A 15014-nucleotide genomic window follows, 5' to 3' on the forward strand; every position below is an offset into this window, starting at 1 on the left:
AACCCTACATCTTCTTCATTTGGACCATACACATTGCAAATTAAAAATTTCTTATCCCTAATTTCTTCTCTTGGTATTCTTAGTTGAAAGCTAAACCTAGGAGGTTCATATGCTAATTTCTTAGACCTTGAAGGTCGCCTCTAATCTAAATGCATTTTGATAGTTTTCACCACTAGAGGGCATTAGTTCATGTGTTTCATATAGATAACATTGAACTCAAGCTCGTGATTTTACCATGGATACAGCGCTGATTGGCTAAAATGCAAGTCTGTCAAAAGAACTGAAATAAGGGGGCAGTCTGCTGAAGCTTAGATACAAGGTAATTACAGAGGTAAAACGTATATAATTATAACGGTGTTGGTTATGCAAAACTGGGGAATTGGTAATTAAGGGATTATCTATCTTTTAAAACAACAAAAATTCTGGTATTGAATGTCCCTTTAATAAAATAGAAGCTGAAAGCATTTTTTACAAAAAAATAAATGCCAAAACAAGGGGTCACAATCTAAAGGTAGAGGGTAGCAGATTCAGGAGAAATATTCTATGTTTCTAAAACACACATCGATGTAAAATGATTGGATTTAAACACCCCTAACACAAGGGTTGTAAATAATGCTACAGAACTTTTGCAAGCAATACATTCTAACTATAATTTATTAACATGAAAAGTAAAACCGCATTAGGAAAATAAATGCACGCAATAAAATCAAATACAAGAACAAGGTTTATAACAAAGGCAGGAATTACAGTATGTTCTCACATTCTTTCACAATCGTCTTTTCTTTTTTCATTATATCGAGAGCAATTGAGAGCACTAACATTACTAATCCGTAAATAGGCTTACACACTGATGACACAGTAGATATCAATAAGGATATATACACACACTCTGAAGTAAAGGATTCTGGGAACAAATATTTTGTATGGCAGGCACCACACTAAACATGATAAACTATGTTTTAAGATTGTGAAACGGAACTGAATTAATATTTTTTGTATTTCGAATATCCTTATTAAAGGTACAATTAAAGTTAAAATTAAAACATTCATGCAATGTTAAACAATTTTCCAATTTATTTACACCTATTTTCTAATTTGCGTACTGGAAGCTAGCTGAACATAGGTGAGGAAATGATATATTTAGGGGAAAAAAGCAAATATTGTGGAAATAAAATTTATTTTCACTAGATTTTGTTTTTTTTATATTATTTCATGTTATTAGTATAATACGGTTTTGAGTGGGGGGGATCCCCAATCTTCAATCCCCAAAAGAAAAGAGGAGGATACAGGATCCTAGCGGAATACTGTTGTATAATACACAATCCAGGTCTCCTTTAAACGACATTTATTTGAAAGAATTTAAAATACAGGTAATATTGAGCCTTTATCTGGGTACTAATGCTGGTAAACGTGTCTCTAGAACTCCACCAACTTGGGGATTGCATAAACAAATAGTGCCGTGCTGCTTCTGAGCCTACGATTTTCAACAAAGGATACACAGCAAATTTGATAATAGAAGTGAATTGGAAATTATCTTAAAATTGCATGGTCTCTTTGAATCATTAAAGTTTTTTTGTTTTTTAAGTAAACTCTCCTTTAACCCCTCCTGGGCCAAATAAAAGTATATCTATATCATACGGTATATAGCACATTGTATCTGCCTTTGTATGGTAATGGTGCAGGATCAAAGCTTCGTTACCATATGAAGGCAGATTGCCAGATTGTTACAGTAACACTGTCTGTAACGATCTCTGTTGGCGCCGGTGGGAGGTAAGGTGGGTGGGGCCCTACACTACAGAAAGCTACTTTGATGGGAGAGGTAGGGATGGGTGCTGCAATAGGGGCAGTTACCACTACAGAAATAATTAAATACAATTAAAAACACAATTTTAAAAATCCTATAAAGTAGGTACCGGCAGACAGCTGCCATTTCCAAAGATGGCTCCCACTAGTGGGTGGTGGAAGGGTTAGATAGCTGTTTGGGAGAAATCAGGGAGGAGGGAGGGTTGAGGAGGGATCACTACACAACAGAAAAATAATAATAATAAAAAAAAAGCCCTGAACTGCATACCAATATCTAAGACCGTGGGGTAATCCTAGTATTACCTAGGTAAATCTAACATTACCCTAGCGGCTGTAGGTAAAGCCTGAAGATGATAAATCTTCTTAGAGTGCATCGAGTCACTGCATCAAACATATATACGATGCACTGTAATTCACACATCTTGACTATCTTTTCTGCCTCCACCTATAAAATATATAGTTATGGTAAATAAAATAAAAAAACATAAGGATCTATTTCTGTTGAAATGGAGTGATAACAAAATGCTAAATATTCACTTCTTTTCTAGGTATGCTTTGTTATAATTTAGCTCCTTTGAATGAAAGCATAACAATGGAATGAAATGCAGACGTGGACTCCTTGCTCAGTGTGCTTAGAGGAATATGGCTACACGTCACTGACGAGGCCCAATGAAAGCCAAAATGATCGTCTGGGGTTGCTGTGTTCCTTGTTCAGAGAGGAATTGCTTGGTATTTTGGTGCTGGACTAACCGTAATAGGCGGGATCAGACTGATATACTACAGGAAAGTTCTACTCTGTGAAAAGCATTACTGGGCTAAAAGAAGCTGCACCTAGGTGGTAAATCGCCATAGAACAGGCTAACAATGGTATTGAGCCGGTTGTTCGTTCCTGTGAGTGTGCTTCTCTCTGTGTGTATTTAGTCTCCCTATGGGAAAAAGGGGAATGCAGACGTGGACTCCTTGATCAGTGTGCTTAGAGGAATATGGCTTCACCTCACTGACGAGACCAAAACTATTGTCTGGGGTTGCTGTGTTCCTTGTTCAGAGAGAAATTGCCTGGTATTTCGGCGCTGGACTGACTGTAATAGGCGGGATCAGACTGATATACTAAAGGAAAGTTCTACTCTAACAGGCTAGAACAGGATGTTCATTCCTGTGAGTGTGCCTATCTGTGTGTGTGTGTATATATATATATATATATATATATATATATATATACACACACACATACATACACATATATATATATATATATATATATATATATATATATATATATATATATATATGTGTGTGTGTGTATGTGTGTTGCGGGTAAAGTCCGAAATTGGGTTATCCTAGCGGCTATAAGTTAAGTCCGATGTAACATAAATCTTCTCGAGTCACCGCATTAAACATATATACGATGCACTGTAATTCACACATCTACACTATCTTTTTCTGCCTCTGCATATAAAATATATAGTTTTGACAGGTAAATAAAAAAACATAAGGCTCTATTTCTGTTGAAACGGAGTGATAACAAATATGTAACAATCACTTCTTTTCTAGGCATGCTTTGTCATAATTTAGTTCCTTTGAATGAAAGCATAACAATGTTAGCTCAAAAATATGCATAGGTCTTGAGCAATATAAATAATTTACATTGTTGCTATATAGTACTCGAGTCACATGCATGCTCCTGAACCTGCCTCACGAAAGAGCTACGTTACAGCAAAAGGATACATCAAGTAAGAGGTAGATTTAACACAATACAGTATATACCGTCCGTGGATAATCTTGTCTTCTGCAGAAGCCCTGGATTGGCTCCTCTACATAAGGCAAATGGTGGGTGGACTTTGGCTATTGAAAAACAATTGCATCATAATGTAAATTGGTTTTAAAATGTTTAGACTTTGCTGATTTTTTTTATCCTATAGCAATACAACATAAAGTGTCTCTTGATTACAAGGGGTTTAGTGTGCATTTAATAAACATGCTTTCAGGCTATAAATAGGTACTCCTAAAGCAAATATATTAAAAATCGCTAGTTGCTGTTTTTTTACTGTGCAAGAGAAATGCTATAAATGTACATGTCCATTCACAAATGGAGGAGTTTTCTAAATAAAAGCACATACAGTAATATTCACATGGGAACTCTAGTTTTGGCTCAGTCTCATCAAATGTCCCCCTTACCCACAGGGTGCTGAACAGTTTTATATAGACATCAAAAGCTTTCTACAAAGACTCCTGTCTTAAAAAGGGACAGTAAACACGATGAGACTGAAAACATAAGATGCTTAAAAGGGCCATTAAATACAATAGAATTGTATTATCAACAAATAAATAATAAAAAAAGATAATGCAAAACAACTTACTGTGAATTTCAAACAAGTTTCAAAGTTTCCTTTAATTTCCTTGAACCTTGTATCACGTGACAGCTGCCAGCCAATCACAAACTATAGCAAGAGAATTATGTAAATTTGATGTTGAAAGTAAACTGGATTCAAGGAAGTATATTTTTAATGTTCATTTCTCTATAAATTATGCATAGTAAAAACAACTTGTAATATACTTTTTATATATTTATTTTGCCCACTTTTCATGTGGATTTTCCAGGAATAAAAACGGAAACACTACATAACAGGCACAAGGAAGACTTATTGTTCACAGGTTTCACAATGTCCAGTGTGGTTTTAACACAGGAATGGTGGAAATTTTTATTTCAGTCTAATGCTTTAAAGATGATTGTACTAGACCGCAGGCTTAAAAAAAAAAATGTGTCCCTTGGTACCGCTTCCTTAATTGAGTGTATAAAACCAAACCGTAAAGTTCTGTAGGACACATTGGCACTTTAAATGATAGTCATGCAAGTTAAAACTCCAAGCTGCTTAGTTGGAGTCCAAATCTGTTGTACAGTATGTGGATTAAATCTTCTTAAATTAAATACATAACTCAAGGGAATATTTCTTGCCAACCATGCAGAGAAATCTAGGAATATGCAAAGCACTGGAAAATCAACCAACTGAGGTCTTTGAAAATATTGCCATTCACAATGCAAAGCTCTAAAGTTTTTAAAAATAAAAAATCTGAATCGTTGAATGAAGAGGGAAGTCTTTAGGACAATTTGCCAAGAACTGAATTGAAACCCAAGGAATTCTCTAGACATAACAGTCTCAACAACAAATTAAAGAGATCCATTAAAGGGATGTGAAAGCCAAAATGTTTTTTTCATGATTCAGATAGAGAATACAATTTTAAACAACATTCCAATTTAATTATATTATTTAATTTGCTTCATTCTTCAGCTATCTTTTGTTGACGAAATAGCAATGCACATGGGTGAGCCAATCACGAGGCATCTATGTGCAGCCACTAATCAGCAGCTACTGAGCTTGCATTGCAACAAAGGATACCAAGCGAATGAAGCAAATAAAGTATTAGAAGTAAATTGGAAAGTTGATTAAAGGGACAGTCTACCATAGAATTGTTATTGTTTTAAAAGATAGATAACCCCTTTATTACCCATTCCCCAGTTTTGCATAACCAACACAGTTATATTAATATACTTTTTACCTCTGTGATTACCTTGTATATAGGAACCTTCTTCCAGCCCCCTGATCACATGACTGTGACTGTTTATTATCTATTGTCTTAAATTTAGCATTGTTTTGTGCTAAATCTTAAATAACCCCCTGTGCCTGAAAACAGTGTTATCTATATGGCCTACGTGTACTTTCTGTCTTTGTGTTGAAAAAAAGATTTAAAAAGCATGCGATTGAAATTAGCATATGAGCATACATACGTTTAGTTTAAACTAAGAATACCAAGAAAAAAAAGCAAATTTGATAAGAGTAAATTGGAAAGTTCATTAAAATTAAAAGTCCTATCTGAATAATGAAAGTTTAATTTATACTAGACTGTCCCTTTAAAATTACATGCTCTTTCTAAATCATGAAAGAAAAAATGTGGATTTTATGTACCTTTAAAAAAAGTAAATAAATGCTACACATAATTAAAATCTAAATCTTAAGAATCTAAAGCAAAGATTAGTCATATAATATGTAGAAGTATTATAGTAAGTGTTAATAATTGTGTCAATTTTTAAATATTGAAGAAATAAGTGTAAAGTACTTTGTTCTATAAATTAATGGGTGACACCATGTTTAAACCTAAGGGACATGAAACCTCACATTTTTCTTTCATGATTCACATAGAGGTAAATTGGAAAGTTTTTTAAAATGACACGCTCTATTAATCTAATTTGCTTTGTTATTTTGCTATCCTTTGTTGAAAAAAATACCTAGGTAGGCTTAGGAGCAGCACAGCACTACTGGGAGCTAGCTGCAGATTTGTGGCTACACATATATGCCTCTTGTTATTGGCTTACTTAATGTGTTTAACTAGCTCCCAGTAATTTATTGTTGCTCTTTCAACAAAGGATACCATGAGAAAGTAAAATTGATAATCAAAATAAATGTAAAAGTTGTGTAAAATTGTATGCTGTATCTGAATCATTAAAGACAAAATGTGGGTTTCATGTCCCTTTAATCTCAAACAACCATACATTTTTGCTTTTCCTTATTGATGCTAACTTGGTTGAGATCAGTTAGAAGGACATTTATAAATAACATTTTACCATGCATTTGAAAGAGTAGCATTTAAATATGTTGAAAACAATTTGCCTAAAAATGGTAAGTAACATTTATTAAAAATTAAACTAATACCACAATATCAATATGTCCTAAGATTGCTTATTGGCTGAATAATAGGACAATCACTTAGCACTACTGGTTGAAAAGGACATACTTCTAAAAGCCTAAAAAGATTATGTTGATTTGGGAAGGTAATAAAAAACAAAGCAAAAAAAAATCTCCCCCTCATAAAATCACTAACATTTTGAAATGTCCATTTAGATCAGGCGTATCAAACTCAAAGTATCTGGGGGCCACTGGTCAAGTGGTTCTTCTCCCATAGGGGCCGCTTGAACTGAGTGAGTGCTCTGAAACTGGATATACTAGGAAATGAAAGCGACATTTATCCAAGTAGTAGTGAATAGTGGGAGTTGTAGCCCACAATAGACATACACAGTTGTATATTTATCTTGTGAGTACCAAGTGAAGTGATCATCTTGGAACTGTATAGCAATATAAAAAGTAATATTTACCCAACACAGTGGGTGGTGGAAGTCTACACTGGATGTTTTGTCTTTATATTTGCCTAGAGAGAATATCAACTAGTTACAACCTTAAAAAAAATTGACAGCCCAAATGAATGGTTTACCTATTAAACCAGGGAGGGCCAGATGAAACTATCTTGAGGGCCGCATTTGGCCCTGGGGCCAGTACTTTGAGACCATCGATTTAGATTAAAGAAAAAATGACTATGATGTGTTTTTGTATTAAAAAGGGACACTAAAGCCAGAATGAAACTCATTCAGATACAGCAGGCAATTTTAAACAACTTTACAATCAATTTCCATTAACAAAATGTGCAGTATTTGTATATTTACACTTTGAGTCAACAACTCCTACTGAGCATGTGCAAGAATTCACAGAATATACTTATATGCATTTGTGATTGGCTGATGGCTGTCACATGATGCAATGGGAGTGGAAATAGACATGTTAATTTTTTTGAAAAAAAAATAATTTACTACAGTTCAGGGCTATTGCATTGACTTATTATGATGCATTTGCTGATTATTCAAATTTACTGTATTTACTAGTCCTTTAATATAAACCAAAAAAAAATATTTTAAATAGCAAAGTATTATAAAACTGTATTTGCCCCCCTCCCCCCCTTGCCTCCCCATGCGCGCCCCCGGTCATCCCCGCACACGATCCCGCCCCCCTCCACATCAGAAGGCCCATCGATGGCCACTACCCGCCTCCCACATCGGCTCCCACCCACCAACGATACCGGCCATCGATGTCCGGTGCAGAGAGGGCCAGAGAGTGGCATCACTGCAATAACCGGAAAGCAGCTGGAAGCGAGCAGGATCGCTTCCTGCTGCTTTCCAAACTGACGACGTGCAGGGTACGTCCTCATCGTTAACTGTTCTTTTTTTTTGAGGACGTACCCTGCACGTCCTTGGTCGTTAAGGGGTTAAAGGTTGTATTGTCACATACTTCTACATGCAAATGTTCTTTGTCAGTTTATAATGAAACCTTTTTCAAAGCATTACAATTTTTGAATATTGTGGTGCAGAACATATTGGTAAGTGGCTCATTAGTGTGATGAGGGAAAATACAAATACAGATACTTTGATATTACATGTTCCCTACTAGCTGTAAGCTGAAATTCCTTCTGGCAAATAAAGGGTTCTCTCTTGATAATAAAAAATCCTAATAGAAAGAGGCGTAGTTAGTCTGCACAGAGAATGTCTGAACCTTGACTGATCCACAGATTAGTACAGAGAGCTCAATAAGCTCCTTGCGAAGGATAACAGGTTTAAATCTGAGTTTAATGTGGGTGCAGCTCAAGAAAACCCTTTCAGCTCTGAAGAGAAGTAAGACACGCTAGATGTGCTATGTTTTAACCTTTTAACGCTGTTATGCCGTTGTTCCGATGTAGACACTTTGACCCCGGCAGGAAAGGGTTAAATGTTTTAACACTATATTAATTTTGCTTTTTCAGGAAAAACACACAAGAGTTCCTTCAAAAACAGCTCTTAAAAGGGATACTAAACGCAATATTTATATTTTATGATTCGGATAAAGCATGCAATTTTATGCAACTTTCAAATTTACTCCTATTATCAATGGTCTTCATTCTTTTGGTATCCTTATTTGAAAAGCAGGAATGAAAGCTTAGAAGTTGACCCATTTTTGGTTCAGCACCCTGGATAGCGCTTGCCGATTGGTGGCTACATTTAGCCACCAATCAGCAAGCTGTACCCAGGTGCTGAAACTAAAATGGTCTGGCTCCTAAGCTTTCATTCCTGCTTTTCAAATAAAGAAACCAAGAGAACGAAGTAAAATTGATAAAAGGATTAAATTTGAAAGTTGCTTAAAATTGCATGCTCTATCCAAACCATGAAATAAAACAAAAAATGGGTTTAGTATGCCTTTAAAATGATTTATGATACTGAAGCACATAGTATCTGAAGGTGGAGTGCTGCTAGATCTGAGTTTACTGTTGGCGCAGCTAACGACCTCAAGAAAACCCTTTAAGTTCTGAAGAGAATAGACACATTAGATGTGCTATGTTTTAACTCTATATTGATTGTGGGGGGGGGGGGGGGGTTCCGGAAAAATACAAGAATTCCTTCAAAAACAGCTCTTACAATGATTTATTATACTGAAGTGTGTGTTAACATCCTCGATTTGAAAGAGAATTTAATTTAGTGACTCACCCCAGGGATGAGTCACTGTGCGAGAAATTAAGGCTTTCTACATCCCTCGACAACACTTGTTAATCCTACTGTAGAGAACACCTCCCTTCTCATCGTGCAACTGCTGGCAAAATAGCCATCTCCAACAAGTTCACACAAAGGAGCAAAGATTAAGAGGTGTGTGTGAACGGGATAATAAATCTCCTAGAAGAGGAAATAAAAGGCACATTAAATAAGCATAATGAGAAAGTCTTAGAAGTAGTTTATCCTTGGACTGCAAAACAACTACAGTTTTAAAGGTTTTTAAGATATTTATGTTGTATGCAGAGATTTTGTAATACAGCGTGTAATTATTATAACATGCCTTTTACAGTGATAATGGAGTGAACCCTTCGGATTTAGCTGGATTTCTGTCTAAACTGGTCATGAAATTTTATCTGATCTTCAAGTCACACTTTTTTTTTTTTAAAGGGACAGTAAACACCTTGAGATTTGTAAATAAAATGTTTTCATTATGTATGCCCCCTTATCTTTTATGTAATATAGGTCTTAAAATTTCTACGTCTCAGAACATGAAAAGCACCCTGCTGACATCTCAAGACTAACCCTCTACATATCTTTCACTAATTGTCCTCAACTGATAACTGCAAAGCAGGTGGTAGGTGGAATTTGGTTAATGAATAATTACAATAAAAAGGATGTTAATTTGTTTTAAAAACGTTAAGACATGGCTGATATGTTATTATATAACACAACAAAAATGTCTTGTAATTACGAGATATTTACTGTCCTTTTAAATAACACAATTTTCATATCTTTATGAAGATACAATGTAAGCATTCCCCAGTGCAGAGTGGAAGTATATGAGAGCTTTTATTTAATAACTAGTTGACCCTCGAATACAGCAATGACCTGTTTCCTGCAGTTATGGATCAAAACTGCACAACAGTCGGGGGGGGGGAGCCCGTTCTTTACAAAATGTCAGTTAAAAGGGACAGTCAAGTCAAAATTTAACTTTCATTATTCACATACAGCACACAATTTTAAACAACTTTCTAATTCATTTCCATTATCTAAATGTGCACAGTCTCTATATGTGCACACTTTCTGTGGCACCAGCTCCTACTGAGCATGTGCAAGATTCTCAGGCTATAGTATGTCTTGTGTGTATCACTCTCCTGAGGTCATGCCACAGCATCTTAAATCAGGTTTAGGTCACTCCAGAAGGCATATTCTCTTCCATTCTGTTGATTTACTTCTGTGCTTTGGACTGTTGTCCTGCTGCATCACCCAACTTTTGCTGAGCCTTAACAGGAGAGAGAGTTTTACAGTCTCCTTCAAAATGTCTCCATAAACTTGGAAATATACTAAGCCATCAAACATAGCAAGCTGTCCAGGCCCTGAGGCCAAAAATCAGCCCCTTGACTATGATGCCCTCTTGAACATGCTTTACAGCTGGAATGAGATTTTGAGGTTTGTGTGCTGTGACTTTTTCTCCACACATAGCTTTGTGTGTTCCTTTAAAAGAACACAACTTTGGTTTAGTTTGTCTGCAGAATATTTTGCCAGTAGAATGTTTTTCTTTGACAGCTGTGGCTTCCTCTGTGATGTCCTCCCATGCTCACCGTTCTTGTTTAGAGATTTAAAGGGACACTGAACCCAATTTTTTTTTCTTTCCAGATGAAGTGTTATGATTCAGATAGCGCGTGCAATTTTAATCAACTTTCTAATTTACTCCTATTATCAAATTTGAAAATTTGAAAATTGTTCTCTTGCTATCTTTATTTTAAAAGCAGGAGTGTAAATCTTAGTAGCCAGCCCATTTTAGGTTCTGCACCATGGATAGCGCTTGCTTATTGGAGGCTTACATTTACCCACCAATAAGCAAGCATAACCCAGGTTCTCAAACAAAAGTGAACCAGCTCCTATGCATCACATTCCTGCTTTTTAAATAAAGATAGCAAGAGAACAAAGAAAAATTAATAGGAGTAAATTAAAAAGTTGCTTAAAACTACATGCTCTGCCTGAATCATGAAAGAAAAAAAATTGGATTTAGGGTCCCTTTTAATATCCTGAACTTGTCAAGAGTGAAGTTAACATGCTCCAGGAGATTTCTACCTCAATTATCATTGTAGTCAATCTTTCCAGGATTCCCACACCTAAAACAGTAGCAACAGTGTTGAACTTTCTGCAATTAGAAACAATTTATAACCCTTCCTAGATTTGTGCAAGTAAATTATCTCTTGTCTTCTGTTTCTTATTTGTTTGGAGGCATGGTTCAAATCATGCAATGCTTATGAACAACAAAATAAAAATCTAAGAATGTTTGATTCCAACATATTAAAAAGTCTCCCTCACCAGGAACTTTGTGCTGGGTCCCAAAGAAAAGGAGACCCTACTGGATATATCAGAACCTATTTAATTTGTAGGACCCTCTTATCCAATATTATTCTACAATTTCCCCAATGAGGTTGACTCTCTCACCAAATGCCGAAAAACTTGGGGGCTTAGAATTTAGGTTTCATAAAGCAGAAAAGTTGGAATTGAGATATACAGTACCCATAATTAAAGTATTAATTAATGGTAGAGTTAAAAATAGACCAGATCTGTCTGACATATTACATAACAAAGCATTTACTAAATGGCTTAAGTTCAACCAATTGCAACACCTTCCTTCTACCGCCCCATTCAGCGAACTATTGATAAGGCCATTCAAACAAATGTGTGTGATGGAGTCTCCGATCCGCCATACACTTTCCTGGTTTGGAAAATTATACTAGATGCCCAAGAACCTATATCAACTAGCTATGTTAAATTAAACATTCTTATTTCTATATGCGCATAAATGTTTAATGTTTTCTATGGTACCAATCCATACAACTATTAAAAGGGATTGTACACTAGATTTTTCTTTGTATAAATGTTTTGTAGATCCATTTATATAGCCCATCTGGTAGTGTTTTTGTAACAACACAGTTATAAAACTGCTGCCATACTACTCCATTCACGTGCAATCTCTTACACCTTCCTAACTGGTTCTCAACAAGGAATACCAACAGAACAAAAGTAATACGTATATTACATCCAGTGACGTGCAGTCACGTCAGAGGCTGGTGAGGCAGTGGCAGGATACGCCTTCATTCTTTAGATATCCTTTGTTGAAGAAATAGCAATGCACCTGGGTGAGCCAATCACATGAGGTATCTATGTGCAGCCACCAATCAGCAGCTACTGAGCATATTTAGATATTTTTAACAAAGGACATCAAAAGAATGAAGAAAATTAGATATTAGATGTAAATTGGAAAGTTATTTAAATTTGCATATGGGTTTCATATGGGTTTCATGTCCCTTTAAATGGTGTCTTGGAAAACTGGTCAACTTAGTAAATATCTGATTTTAGTCTAAAAGGATTGTAACAGAAACTCTTGCCAGATATCACAATGCTTGCTCTGATTATGAGATCTAGAAATCCATGCCCATTAAAATATGTTTAAAACATACATTTTACTTTAATGCTGCAAATTATGCTTATAGATTATTTCATTACATAAGGGATGAGAGAGTCAGAGGGGGAGGAAGAGAGACAGAGAGAGAAAGAGACCATGGGGGAGAACAACACATAAGGAGAGAGATGGCTAGATATATATAGAGACACACACACACACACACAAGGGGGGGGGGGGAGAGAGGGACCACTGCATTTTAAAGTAATAAAAAGCAGAACTACAGAGAGTTCAGTAAGTAAGACTATACATTAGTACAGAGGCAAGCTGCTAAGTTAGTGGGTGTAAAGTTTGAGTAAACAAAATACAAAAACGATCCTTTGCTCTAAAAGAGTAAAAAAAACACTAAACCACATTCATTAAATGATCATTTTCACTAACAGAATCCCTTTCTGTAAAATCTTACTTTAATAAGATGTGGGTGAAACACTGCTCTCTTTGCCTCTCTCCTGCTCTGTAAGGATTCAGGAAGTGACAGTGGCACATTCCACTGCACTTAGAGGGGAAGAACAGAACTCTCTTTTTCACTTTAGCAAAGCTAGCAGCTTCACAGGACAGCAACAAAATATATGAAAGTTGTTTTTTTCCGTTTTTGATTTGTTTTATATGATTTAACATCCAGCCCCAACCCTAAGTTCCACTTACTAATGCCTCTCACTGGATTGGTTCAGCCCAAATAGGACTGCCTCAAATAAGCAGTTAATGGGCCATGCAATGATCTTAACCACTTGCATCCAGTAGATGGCGCAGCATGTTGTGTAATGGTGGGCAGACCTGCTTGTGCCAATTTTTTTTTTAAAGCCAATAAAAAAAAATATATTTTTGCCCATATGAGAGGTGAAGCACTGCCTCACCTGCCTCTAGTGACTGCACATCACTGATTACATCCCTTTAAAGGCATTTAAAACTAATCGTTTTGAAGTCAACAGACAAACTACTTCAAAGGCTTCCTAAGTATGACGGTCTAATATACATTGCTGTGGCTTATTAAGAACAGATAAATATAGCACCTTATCCTGACATTTAGAATTTAGAACCATGTTGATTTTATATTACCTGGGATAAAGGGACATTCCAGCCAAAACTGAAATGCACACAGGTACATTTCAGTTTTGAATAGAAGCATTGTTGCAAAATAAATGTATTAGCAAAAATACTTCTAGTAAAAACTATAGCCGTTTCAAGAGTGTATTTAAAAGGGCATGAAACACACTTTTTCTGTCATGATTTAGAAAGTTCATGCAATTATAAACAACTTTCCAATTTACGTCTAATATGTAATTTCCTTCATTCTCTTGAGCTCTTTTGTTGAAAAGCATATCTAAATAGGCTCAGTAGCTTATTGGTGGCTCCACATAGATGCCTCTTGTGATTGTCTCACCCATGTGCATTGCTATTTCATTAACAAAGGATATTTAAAGAATGAAGCAAATTAGATAATAGAAGTCATTTGGAATTGTGTTTAAAAAGGTATCCTCTGATTTATGAAAGAAAAATTTTGAGTTTCATATCAGTTTAAGTATGCATCATGCACCAGCATTTTAAAAATGGCACTTTGGTCAGAGAGCCTAATGTGCTGATATAAAATAGTCTCAATGTGCATCATTTTTGACATGATAGGACCACTGGCTATCTGAGCAGTTGCAATATTTAAACTGATGGTGCACTGAGAATATATTTGCATAGTAGAGAAAATTGTTACCACTAAGTCAGTGATAACATTTAGTAGAAGCATTTTTGCCAATAGGATGTATATTGTAAATATGTATCTATCCAAAGAAGTAATTCATCTATGTGCATTTTACTCTCGACTGGAATGTCTCCTTAAAAGGGATACTAAACCCAAATTTAATGTTTCATGATTCGGATAGAGAATGCAAGGTTAAATACCTTTCTAATTGACTCATTTATTAAAAAAAAAAAAATCGTAATCCGAAAAGCAGGAATGAAAGCTTAGCCTGTCCATTTTAGGTTCAGCACCTGGGTAGCACTTGCTGATTTGTGGCTAAATGTTGCCACCAATCAGCAAGTGCTATCCAGGATTCTGAATAAAAAATGGGCCGGGGGGGGCACTTTTCAGAGGTAAATAATAAAGAATAGACAAAATAAATAATGAAATAAAAATACAATGCAAAAAGTTTATTGTATTTTTTTTTACTACACATTTACACAGAATTCAATTTTGTAGGCAATACATCAATGTAATTTTAAAAAAAAATAATGGAGATATTATATGTAAACTGTTGTATCTGCCACTACATAAATGTATATACAACTCACACATTTAGTTATGTTTAGGGTGACCATATTGCCGCTTTAAAAAAGGACACATGAATAATACATATGTCAGGGTTCTTATACAAAACATTTCTTTAAACAGCCCTGAAAACA

The 15014-nt window shown here is 35.5% G+C and overlaps 1 protein-coding gene across 3 annotated transcripts in view; it reads right to left on the bottom strand.

Moving 5' to 3' along the window:
* The window catches only part of SLC23A2 (solute carrier family 23 member 2), a 363505-nt gene that overhangs the window by 216460 nt on the left and 132031 nt on the right, over positions 1-15014 (bottom strand). The window contains exon 3 of one of the 3 annotated variants that reach the window (XM_053718196.1): positions 9140-9322. The exons of the other annotated variants lie outside the window; for them this stretch is intronic. The gene's annotated coding sequence lies outside the window, so the exon portion shown is untranslated. The remainder of the gene's footprint in view (positions 1-9139; positions 9323-15014) is intronic. 3 annotated transcript variants of the gene reach the window in all.

Source organism: Bombina bombina, chromosome 6, assembly GCF_027579735.1.
Source record: "Bombina bombina isolate aBomBom1 chromosome 6, aBomBom1.pri, whole genome shotgun sequence".
In the NCBI taxonomy this organism is placed as follows: Eukaryota; Metazoa; Chordata; class Amphibia; order Anura; family Bombinatoridae; genus Bombina; species Bombina bombina.